The 13,154-nt window shown below is 36.2% G+C and overlaps 1 long non-coding RNA gene across 1 annotated transcript; it reads left to right on the top strand.

Annotated features, from left to right (window-relative positions):
• The first annotated feature begins 223 nt into the window (after window positions 1-223).
• On the top strand, window positions 224-12,854 carry LOC121013122 (uncharacterized). Its single transcript, XR_005782511.1, has 3 exons — window positions 224-332; window positions 7,567-7,570; window positions 12,844-12,854. It is a non-coding gene; the product is annotated as an uncharacterized LOC121013122 (long non-coding RNA).
• The last annotated feature ends 300 nt before the right edge of the window (window positions 12,855-13,154 follow it).

Genomic DNA, 13,154 nt, shown 5'->3' with positions numbered 1-13,154 from the left:
TATCCTGAATCAGTATCACTGATATTGGACGGCACTCCATTATGAGAGAAAATATATCTATTAACTCGTTACCTTCAGGATTTGTAATCTCACATTTTCATCTGTTTGAGTCAAAATTTTTGTAGATACTTTTTAAAGACTTAATATTTGTTAAAATTTTTTAATCCAAGTACAGTTGACACACGGTTACATTAGTTTCGCGTGTGCAATACAGTGATGCTATGTTCACAGGTGTAGCTACCATCTGTCACCATACAACACTATTACAATACCATTAACTACATTCCCTATGCTGTACACCCCTTCCCCATAACTTATTCATCCCATAACTAGTATTTATAATGCTTTTTATCATTTAATCTCAAAGTATAGTCTTCTTATATATGTCATTAGATGGGTAATACTTCAAACACATGTCTCTCCAGAGATCTCTGCAGCAGAGATTTTGATAGGGATCTTGACTATTAGTTGCGTGGGCAGGTTGGTGATGCTTTTGGTCCCCATTAGTGCCTTTCCATAGTTTGCTTTCAAATATGAAAAGTTGTTCCAGGGTCACAGCAGACTTAATTGATGATAATAAGAAATGTTCATAATTAGATGAAAGGCTCCTGACTTCATTGGGTGCAACCTTTGTTAATCAGCAGTTTCCTGTGTACAAATGGCTTGGAAATTGGAAATTATTCAGGAAATTGCTCAAAAATGACAGAATGGCTTCATATTTTAATGTCAAGTAGTTTAAATAATTGTACTGGAGACATACAAAACCCAGAGGTCAATTCTGAGTTGCACAATTGAGTTATATACTTCAGTGTCTAAAATCTATTCTACTAGAAGAGGTTGAGAATTTAATCATGTATCTAGGAAGACAGATTTAAAAATAATTTGATAGAAAAAACACCTGGTTACAAAAAAAAATGAGATCTGTAAAAGGGAGTAGATACTGTGAAAGATATAGTCTTCACATCCTATATTAAGGGACTATTTCAAAGGCAAAAAGCCTATGACTGTGGAGTAGAAACAAGATTATTGGAAATTCTGGAAAAGTTGAGTCTGCATTTCTAAATTTAACATGGTAAACCTCAGGTACATTCTTGACCATGACAACTGGAGTTACCTAGGCAGGATTTATCCAGCTTCTAAGTGATCTGACACAAACTTGCCTTGAATTGCTCGATTGTAAGGTGAAGATTTTTCTGTAAGTTTTAGGTAGGTCCCACTTACTCATTTTAATATAGGTTTATTTATTTCAAGAAAATTTTTTCCTACGAGTCATGACATACATTATAAATATGAAGTATTTGAGACAAGCAGAAGGAATTAGATTTTCTGGTTCAATGCTATAAATTATGAAAAAAAGTTTTCAAACAGGATGTCCTTACCTTGTTTGCACTACCGATGTTCAGCTGACATATTAAATAGTGGACATTTGGATAGAATTGTACCTGGTGTTAGATCAGTGGTAAGACATATAAACCTGACTTTGACTCAAGGTTTACGTCTGGTGCCTGTTACAATCTTCTTCTTGGGGCAGGAGAGAGTAGAATTCTCAGAAAAGGATAGAGAGGCTGTTTAATTACCCCAAAATGTGTTGGAGGCAGGAGTAAAAGTGAACAAGTGGGACTACATCCAACTAGAAAGCTTCTGCACAACAAAGGAAACCGCCAACAAAATGAAAAGGCAGTCTACCGAATGGGAGAAAATATTTACAAATCATGTATCTTGATAAGGGGCTAATATCTAAAACATATAAGAACTCATACAACTCAATAGTAAAAAAACAAAAATCCAATTAAAAAGTGGGCAGAGGACCAGAAAAGACATTTTCTCAAAGAAGTCATATAGATGGCCACGGTACATGAAAAGATGTTCAACGTTACAAATCATCAGGAAAAGGTGAATCTAATCACAATGAGATATCACCTCACATCTGTTAGAATGGTTATTATCAAAAGACAAGAAATAACAGGTGTTGGTGAGGATGTGGAGAAAAGGGAACCTTTGTACACTGTTGGTGAGAATGTAAATTGATGCAACCACTATGGAAAACAACATGGCATTTTCTCAAAAACTAAGAATGGAAATACCATGTGATCCAGCAATTCCACTTCTGGTATTTATCCAAAGAACATGAAAACACTAATTCAAACAAATATAATCACCCACATGTTCACTGCAGCATTATTCACAGTAGCCAAGACACGGAGATAGTGTAAGTGTCCACCAGTGGATGAATGGAAGAAGAAATTGTGGTACATATACTAGCTAATTCAATCATGGGAAAAAATGAAATCTTGCCATTTGTGACAACAGGGATGGATCTTGAGGGCGTTATGCTAAGTGAAATAAATCAGACAGAGAATGACAAACAGTATGATCTCATATATATACATATATATATATAACCTAAAAAACAAAATAAAACATTAGCAACAAAAACACCAAACCAAGCTCATAGATACAGAGAACAGACTGGTGGTTGCCAGAAGCAGGGGGTGGGATGTGAACTGAAAAATGGAGTCAAAAGGTACAAATTTACACTTACCTAAGAAATAAGTCATGGGGGTATAAGGTACACCATGGTGACTACAGTTAATGATACTGCATTGCATATTTGAAAGTTGCTGAGAGAGTAGATCTTAAAAATTTTCATCACAAGACAGAAAACTTTGTGACTATGTATGGTGATGTATGTTAACTGAACTTAATATGGTGATCCTTTTGCAATACAAATATCAAATCATTATGTTGCACACCTGAAATGACTATATCTCAATCATACCTCAATTGAAAAAAGTATTGGAATATAGTAGCTTAAACATATGGATGATCTTATAAATATCCACTTATCCAACAACTGGTAAAATGCTGAGGCCAATAGTGCTGACTGAGGCTGGTTTCCAGATTTATCTATTCTCATATTTTCAGATTCCATTGAATATGCTTTCATGTCTAAGGGTCTTGCTGGAATGCTTTCACCATGTATAACACAAATGTCTTTTAGGTGGCGTGGGTTCTATGAAGAGAAATGGCTGATGGATCTGACCGTGCAAATTTGAGTAGAAACTGGAGGGGGCTAAGGAGAAGGAAAAATCTGTAGTCACCGAAGGAGAAATGGCCAATCTGAGAGGGAGAGAAGCAGGCACAAAAGGGCCAAAGGGGAGAGAGACTCAATGAGACAGTGAAAGTCATACATTCAAAGGTGACCCATTCCTGTCCTCCCTTCAGTGAGGAATATCAGTCTCACAAAAGGCCATGTGCTGATTTCTTATGGAAAAATGTGAAGAGACTAAGACCTATGTCTGGGCGGCTATTAACAAAACAAACCAGTATATATGAGTCAAGGAGTCTGGCACAGAAGAGAGGGTAAGCTTCTCGCTATTGTGGATAATACTTTGCAGTCCCAAAGGAGAACTGAAGATATTAGACTTAGAGAGACAAGGGGGCTCCAGCTCATTTCTGGGTTACAAAAGAAATTTCCTCTGTGTACCTAATCTTATGCATTTGTTAACAACAAGACAACAGACCCCAAATGGAGTTGCTTAGTCTAAGCTCCACATCACCAAGCCAAGACAGATTTTCTGCTCTCCCAGAAATGGAACCTTACACCAGTCAATCAGGAATCCCGTGATCAGCACTGATTAGTTAGGTAATCCACTTAACTACCAATGTACCCCTGCCATCCTCTAACAGACAGTAACCTTACAATAACCAATTTTTGCCTACTATGACTTCTGTCTTCCTGCTCCCTTCTGCCTATAAGAGTCTTTCATTTCCTGCAGTTCCCGGAGCTCCTTTCTATCTGCTAGATGGGATACTGCCTGACTTATGAATCATTGAATAAATAAAACCAATAAAATCTTAAAATTTTCTCAGTTGAATTTTCTTTTTTAACAGTTAAAAAAAAAATAAATCACCTCTATTTGTAAGTTACAGAAGAAACATGGCGCTGCAGATTCATAAGTGAATCTTTCATGCCCTGTTCTAGTAACTTCAGGAAGCATCATGAGTCAATACAGCTCTCAGTCTCTCTTCCCAGACTGATACACTTAAAAGCAACCTTTCACCCTCAGTGAAGTTATATGTTGCATTATAAGTAAGTGCAATCTTGGCTATTAAAACACAGCTGGCGTGGATAATACAGGACCTAAAAGTGAAAGCAAAGTAAACATGTACCCGTGGAAATATGCGACCCTTATTTTAGTTTAGTTTGGTTTGGTTTTGCTTCAAAAGAATCGCCTGCAGGAACATTTTTATCATGTTATCCCAATGGCAGTTAAGATCTCAACAGGGAGAAATACAGTGTTTGGCAAATGAAAGAACTTCCCAGGGTAGAAGAATGAAAGTAGACTATTATAAGAACGCCTTACTTTTAGATATAGGAAATGTTTTTCCCTTCCAGTTGTTTTTTGACCAGAGGCAAGAGTACATCAAGGAAACTGGCCAGCCTACTCTCAGCCTTTCCTGCAAAACTCTTCACCCCTTCTGCTTTTATTTCAGACAGCTCCAATTCTTGCCTGAGGAATCCATGTGAGCCTTGGGTTTAGCCCTCTTATGTCAGTCTTGAAGTTTCTCTCTACGATTCACTATTATATTTTTGCTTTAATGCTTCTTTACCTCCAGATTATTCTGTGTAAAAAAAAAAAAAAAAAAAAAGACAAACGTTGCCGTGGTATAAATTCTTCAGTGTTCTGTCTTTACAAGTCTCTATTCCATCTGCCTTGACTTTTCTTAGCTTTCACCTGTTCATTCCCTTCTATCTATTAAGGAATATTTTAAAAGCTGAGAAAGGTGTTTCAACTCAGTGGTTGATTATTTGGTTTGTAAATTTATACCACATATATTTTTTTATTTGCCAAGTCACTTTATCTCAAACATATTATATCTAACAAAGTTTTTCTTCATATGTTCTTTTTTTTTAAATGTTTATTTATTTTGAGGGAGAGACAGAGAGTGAGAGAGAGCATGAGTCGGGGGAGGGGCGCAAAAAGAGAGGGAGAGAGAATCCCAAACAGACTCTGCTCTGTCAGCACAGAGCCCAATGCGGGACTCCATCCCACAAACTGTGAGATCATGATCTAAGCCAAGATCAAGAGTCGGACACTTAGACTGAGCCACCCAGGTGCCCCTCTTCATATATTCTGACCTGCAGAGTTTCTTTCACATTTTATTATTTTAATTTTAGAAAATTCTAATTTTATGCTTTGTCAGAATATGTTTTTGAAATTAGAAATATCTTGCACAGCCTGGAAGGGAGACCAGAGTCAAAGAAGCGTTCATTGTTAAATAGGATAGATGTTAATGAACTTGAGGAGGGTGGCCAACCATGATTCACAAATAGGCATTTTAGTCCTATATAATTCAGGTTGACCTGACAAATTCAGAAAGAGTGGAATGGATTTTTTTTTCCCTTTGGGCTGGGAAGGGGGAGTGGAAGGTAGAGAGAAATAAAGTTACTATCCATTTCCATACATGCTTTTTTCACTTTTGACATTTACACATTTTGTGGAGCAGAGGGCACTTATAGTGAATGTAATCATCTAAATTCGGGCTGACATCAGGTAGAACCAAAAGTATTTTTATACTAGTAGGTCCTAAACAAGCAAATTAAGACAATAAGATCACAGTTATGCACTATGAATGATAACCATGGCTCACAGAATTTTATTATAAAGTTCTACAAATGTGAACATGTGGGCAGTCCTGTAATCTCCGAAGAGTAATGACAGCGATGTCAGCAGAGGTTACAGACCGCAATGTGGCCAGGGAGATAAAGGACATTTGCCATATTGAATATGGCACTCTCCAGGGTGAAATAAAAGTGATTAGGTGGAGAAGGAATCTATTTAATACATTTAAGGATACGAAAGAAGCAGAAATTTGTTCTCATTTGTAGTGATTCTGCACGTATCTTAACGGTCAATTTTTTTGTAAAACAAAAAAGGAGATACCCATACAGAAAGAAATAAAACATAAATCCTTACCTTAACATAATGCACAAAAATTAACGTGAAATGGATGATGAGCTTAAATGTAAAATAAAAATAAAAACTAAAAAAAAATTCAAAAAAGAAACAGGAGAAAATCCTGGCAAACTTGGAGTAGCAAAAGTTTTCTTAGATGAAACCACCCCCCTAAAGCCAGACTCATAAAAGAAAATTAACCAAAGATAACTTGGACTACATCAACGTTAAAATTTTTGCTCATGGAAGAACATGATTAGTAAAATAGCAAAATACAGACTGGGACAAAATGTATGAAATGCATATATCAGACACTGGGCTTGTGTCGGAACATGGGAAGACCACTTACAACTCAAAAACAAGAAAGCAAAAATTTTTTTACATGGGCCAAGTTTTGACTTCCAGAATGGCAAGGTAAGGACCTCTGAAAATCTGTTTCTCCATAAAAACAATGAGAACATTGGCCAACAGTGTTAAAAATCAACACTTTCAGAACTTTGAAAATTCACCCAAGGCTTGCAAGAGTCTGCAGATTTATTCAAAAAGCGGCTGAATCTTAGTAAGAATAGTGAACTTTGGGGCTTTTTAACTTGCTGTCATCCAGTTTTACCCCCCCAAGTTCTACAATAGCCCTGAAAACCTATTGGTGGGTTAACTGGATATGGATCTCTTTCCCAGGAGAAAAAATACAAAGAGCTTTTATAAAATACATTTTAAAACTGGAAAGGTGTGTCTGTGGGAGATGGGTAGGGGGAAGGTTGCTTTGCTTCCTTATTGATTCATATGAATAAACAGTAAATCTCATACAAAACATATATATACTTAATAGTCTCCAATGAGGTTTGTAGCAAAAGGTGGACTGAAGTTTTGTAAGTAAAACATGGGGTGGTATTATTAAACATTTCAAAACAAATGCAATAGTCACAAGTTACAATTAAAATTAACATATTTCTTTTTAAAAATTGCAGTAAAAATGAACAGCTTAGCAGCCACTAGAGCAAACAGAACAGGTTTGAAGTTCTTTTCAGGGCCCGTCCCTGGAGAATCACCAATATTTGAGTGTCTGGCCGTTCTTAAGAACCACCTACTTGTAGGGTTTGTTTTTATTTGGCCTGATTCAGAGCTCAGCCAGTGTGAACAGCTTTTCCCACTTTGCCCATTTTCCAAGACAATCGGTAGCAATTGCTTAATATTACAGCAGTCTGAGGTGGTCCCAAGAGCTGGGACAAAAAAAAGGTGGCCAAAAAACTTAAAAGGAAACATTGGAAAGAAGTGAATATTTATAGAGGGTTTTGAAAATCCTCAAAGATTTCTGGGAATTTATAAGTCACATGCATGTCAAGGCTATGCACAGACTCAGAGAAAAATTCATCTCCTTGAGGCTCTGCCCAAGCAGGAATTGGAGGCTGGGGTAGAGTAAGCTGCCTTAGGAATAAAGACATGCCCAACACAAACACACAGAACCCCTTGGTAAATCCTGGGAGACTTACTGGTTCTAGCATTTAAAGAAATCTCTGTGTAATCATTAACTGACCACTAGCTTAACTGAACAGAGGTTTCAGTGACCACAAGTGGCTAAGAATACATACTTTACAGAATTCATTAGAAAAGTTATTAAACTGGGGCACCTGGGTGGCTCAGTGGGTTAAGCATCCTACTTTGGTTCAGGTCATGATCTCACGGTCTGTGGGTTTGAGCCCCGCGTTGAGCTCTGTGCTGACAGCTTGGAACCTGGAGCTGCTTCAGATTCTGTGTCTCCCTCTGTCTGCCCCTCCCCTGCTCATGCTCTGTCTCTCTCTCTCTCTCTCTCTCTCAAAAAAAAAAAAAAAAAAAAAGAAAGAAAAGAAAAGAAAAAAAGAAAGAGAAAACTATTAACAAAATTAATTTTAAAAAAGAAAAGTTACTAACCAGACATCAAAAACAAACCTTGGGTAGGGAAGAAATCTGATTTTCGGAGTTGCCACATTATATTATTTTAAATAACCAGTTTTAACCAAAAAAAAAAAAAAGACAGAGAGAAACAGAAACATATCGCCCATATACAAAGAAGAAAAGCTGTCTTTAGAAACTGTTCCTAATGAAGACCAGACAATGGATTTACTAGGCAATGTCTTTAATTAGTTACTATAAATATGTCCGAAGATGTGAAGTAAACCATGTCTAAATAACTGAAGGAGGTATGAAATTACTGTCTCACCAAACAGAGAATATCAATAAAGAGACAGAAACTGTAAAAAAAAAAAAAAAAAAAAAAAAGGTAGAAATTTTGGAATTAAAAAGTATTGAAATAAGAAATTCACCAGAGGCTCTCAGCAGCAGATCTGAGCTGGCAGGAGAAATCAGCAAACTTCAATAGAGGCCAGTCGAAATTATTCAGTAGTGATATGAAGAAAAAAGGAGGAAAAATGAGCGAAGCATCAGAGACCCGTGGAACATAAGCAAATAGAGCAACATGCACATAAGAATACCAGAAGAAAAGGAAGAAGGGGCAGAAAGCATATTTCAAGATAGAATGGTTCAAAGCTGGCCAGACACAATGAAAAAAGATTAATCTACACATGTAAAAAGCTGAATAAATTCCAAATAACTCAGAGATAAACATGTAAACATTATAATCAAACTGTCAAAGACAAAAAGAGCATCTTGAAGCAGCTAGAGAAAGGCAATTTGTCATGTACAAGAGATCCTCAATAAGATTAACAGCTGATTGGGAAGCCTGGGTGGCTCAGTCGGTTAAGCATCTGACTCTTGATTTCGGCTCAGGGCATTTTCCCATAGTTTGTGGGTTCAAGCCCCACATCAGGCTTCACATTGTCAGTGCTTGGGATTCTCTCTCGCTCTCTGTCCCTACCCCTCACTCTCTCAAAATAAATAAACAAACTTAAAAAAAAAAAAAAAGATTAACAGCTGATTTTTCAGCAGAAGACAGGAAGGCCACAGGCAGTGAAATAACTTCGATACTGAAAGAGAAATTGGGCATACACAGACAAACAGAAGTGGGGAATTTGTTAGCAGCAGACCTGCCTTACAAGAAATACTAGAGGGAACCACTGAGGTAACATGAAAGGGCACGAGATAATGAATCAAATCCACATAAAGTAATAAAGGTAAAGGTAACCATATAGGAAAATATAAATGAAAGTAAGCATGTGTTTTTCCTTGTATCTCTTCTAATTTAAAAGACAGTGCACTGGGGCACCTAGGTGGCTCAGTCAGTTAAGCATCTGACTTCAGCTCAGGTCATGATCTTAAGGTTCTTGAGTTTGAGTCCCACATCAGGCTCTGAGCTGTCAGCACAGGAGTGTGCTTCTGATTCTGTGTCTCCCTTTCTCTCTCTCTGCCCTTCCCCCACTCACAGTCTGTCTCTCTCAAAAATAAATAAACATTAAAAAAATTTTTAGAGGCACCTGGGTGGCTCAGTCAGTTGAGGCTCAGGTCATGATCTCACGGTTTGTGAGTTCAAGCCCCGTGTTGGGCTCTGTGCTGAGAGCTCAGAGCCTGGAGCTTGCTTCGGATTCTGTGTCTCCCGCTCTCTGCCCCTCCCCCGCTCATGTTCTGTCTCTCTCTCTCTGTCAAAAGTAAATAAACATTAAAAAAAAAAGGTTTAAAAAAATTTTTTTAAAAGACAGTGCACTATTGATGGGAATGCAAACTGGTATAGCTGCTCTGGAAAACAGTGTGGAGGTTCCTCAAAAAATTAAAAATAGAACTACTGTATGACCCAGCAATAGCACTGCTAGGAATTTATCCAAAGGATAAAGGAGTGCTGATTCATTCGGGCACAAGTACCCTAATGTTTATAGCATCACTTTCAACAATAACCAGATTATGGAAATGTCCATCAACTGATGAATAGATAAGGAATATGTGGTTTATATATGCAATGGAATACTACCTGGCAATGAGAAAAATGAAATCCTGCCATTTGCAGCAACGTGGATAGAACTGGAGGGTATTATGCTAAGTGAAATAAGTCAGTCAGACAAAGACAGATATATGTTTTCACTCATGTGGAACTTGAGAAACTTAACAGAAGACCATGAGGGAAGGGAAGGGAAAAAAAATAGTTACAAACAGACAGGGAGGGAGCCAAATCATAAGAGACTCTTAAATCCGGAGAAAAAACTGAGGGTTGATGGGGGTGGGGGTGGTTGGAGAGGGGAAAATGGGTGACGGGCATTGAGGAGGGCACTTGTTGGGATGAGCACTGGGTATTGTCTACAAGCAATGAATCACAGTAATCTACCCTCAATATATATATATTATTATATTATACCCCCAATATATATTATTATATTATATTATATTATACATTAAAATATTATAAATAATATATTATTTAATATAATAAATTATATTAAAAATAAATAAAAATAAAAGAGTGCATAAAGTGATCATAAAAGTATGTTGATATGCTTATAATGGATAAGGTGTAATTTGTACAACAATAATACCATGAAGACAATGAAATTTATTTAGTATTAATCTGAGCCAGACTACTATATATTAAAATGTTCATTGTGATCTCCAGGGCAAACACTAAGAAAATAAACTTTAAAATATAATGAAAAGAATTATACGGAGACTAAAACGGTATACTAGAGAATATCTTATCTATTAAATACAAAAGATAAGATAATGAAGGAATAGAGGAAGAAAAAAGTTTTAGACACTGTGGTGGGCAGAATAATGTCCCCCTAAAGATGTCCATGTCCTAAGGCCCACGGTCTTTGAGTATGTTCTGTAACATAAGGTATGGAGAAATTATGATTCCAAGTGGAATTAAGGTTGGTAATCAGGTGACCTTTAAATAAGAAAATGATCCTATCCGGTGAGCCAAATATAATCACAAGGGTCCTTGAAAGTTGGAAGAAAGAAGTAGAAGAATCAGGAAAGTGTATATGATGACAGTAACAGAAGTCAGAGTGATTTGATATGACAAGGACTCAGATGGTCATTGCTGGCTTTGAAGAGAGACTGAGGCCATGAGCCAAAAAACATGAAAAACCTAGACAAGATGGAAAAAGGCAAGGAATTGATTCTTCTCTGGAGCCCCCAGAACAAATGAAGGTCTGTCAACCCCTTGATTTTAGCCCAGTGACACCCATTTCATGTTTCTGATCCACAAACCACAGGATAATAAATTTGCATTATTTTAAGCCACCAAAGTTTGTGGCCATTTGTTTTAACAGCAATAGGCTACTAATTAAGAGATATAGAAAATGGCCAGACAACAGACAAATTTTCATATCAGTAATTAAATTAAATGGAGCAAAGGCTCTTATCAAAAGGAAGAGATAGTATGAAGCAAAACTGGCAGAACTGAAATAAGAAATAGGTAACAAAACAAAATAGTTGGAAATTTCAATATCCTACTTTCAATAATGGGTAGAACATCTAGATAGAAGGTCGACCACAAAGTACAGACTTGAATGAGACTATAAGCCCACGAAACCTAACAGATGTTCATAGAAAATTCCACTCACCCATAGCAGAAAACACATTCTATAAAAGCACATGAAATATCTTCCAGGATAGATGTTATGGCAGGCCAGTTAAAAAGTTTTAATAAATCTATAAAGATTGAAATCAAACAGCATGTATTTTCTGTTCATAAGGAAATGCAATCACAAAGAAATCAGTAACAGAGTGAAATCTAGGAAATTTAGAGACAAATGTAAATGAAGCAACAGGTTCCTGAATAACAATGGGTCAAACTGAAATCACAAAAGAAATTAGTAAATACTTTGAGTTGAATGAAAACACAAAATCAATATACCAAAACTTCTGGGATGTACTAAGTGCAGTGCTAGAGGAAAATTTATAGAAGTAAATACCTATGTCAAAAAGAAGAAAAATCTCAAATCGACAACCTAAACTTGCATCTTAAGAAATTAAAAACAGAGCAAACTAAACCCAAAGTAAGCAGAGGAAGGAAATCATAAAGGTTAAAGCAGAGATAAATGAACTAGCTACCAATTGTCCCAATGTTATTCCAGCCACCAAACCTTTTTACTGTTACAGGAATACACCTGCTATGCCCTTGCCTCAGGATATTTATACTTTCTGCTTCTTCTGTCCATAACATTCTTCCTACAGACATGTACATGACTTGTTTCCTCACCTCTTTCAGATCTTTACTCAACCGTCACCATCTAAGTGACCTTGCATGCCTATTTAAAATGGCAGTCCACTTCTCTGCCATTTCTTCCCCCCTCCGGCTTTTTCTTCATATTGCTACCTCCATCTAATACACCATGTATTTCCTTGTTTATTCTATTCGTTACTGACTCTTCCAAATAGAATGTAAAGTTTATAAAAGCTAGGTGTTATATCCCCAGCACCTCAAAGAGTGCAATGTTTCGATGAATTGTTGATGATCGAACAAATGCACATATACAGTACAATTGGGTATGTTCTCATAAATTAACTAGAGCTATGTGTGCCTGTATGCATCAATGACTCCAACATAATGTTGAGTAGGAGAATAGTTTCCAAAAATACACACAGTATAAAACATTTATATACAGTTAAAAACAGGGAAATAATACCATATATTGGTAATGACACATATTTAAATATTAAATGCAAAGGAATGAAAAACAAATTCAGGACAGTGGTTACATTTGGTGACAGAGTGATGTACTGTTACCCAGAAATATTAATAAATATTATATATATAATATATATTATATTATTAGCACTGACTTCAGAAATATTAATAAAAGATTTTATTTTCTAAGTTTGTTGAATTGTGGGTATAAATTCCATTGATTGCACATTTTTTTGCATGTCTTAGATGTTGAGTAACTTTTTTTTTAATTTAAATTGTTCTAAGGAAGAATTAATCACATAGTTTTTTTTGCCCTAGCATGGTTTTCAGGCTGTATCTCCTTAGTACAGTTAAGCAGTGATTTTAAGCAAGTATCCTTTCTAGTGATAAAGTTTCTATCCTTTCTAGTGATATAATTAAAAATTATACTGTTATCTCGCATTAGTCATTTATTAAATAGACCTTTTATAATTGTACTGGATAACCTGAAGGGATTCCCCATATTTGATGAGGGCATAATCATAAGTATGTAATTAGTCAAGAAATTATTTAAGTTTCATGGAAGTTTTAAGCTCACAAACTGGGCACCAAAATATCCTTCTTATAGTCATTTCCATGTGATAACATCCATCTGAAAGAGT

This window comes from Herpailurus yagouaroundi, unplaced genomic scaffold, assembly GCF_014898765.1.
Source record: "Herpailurus yagouaroundi ecotype Mexico unplaced genomic scaffold, PumYag 198, whole genome shotgun sequence".
Taxonomy (NCBI): domain Eukaryota; kingdom Metazoa; phylum Chordata; class Mammalia; order Carnivora; family Felidae; genus Herpailurus; species Herpailurus yagouaroundi.
The sequence above is the reverse complement of the archived record's forward strand: the minus strand, read 5'-3'. Positions and strand labels throughout refer to the sequence as shown.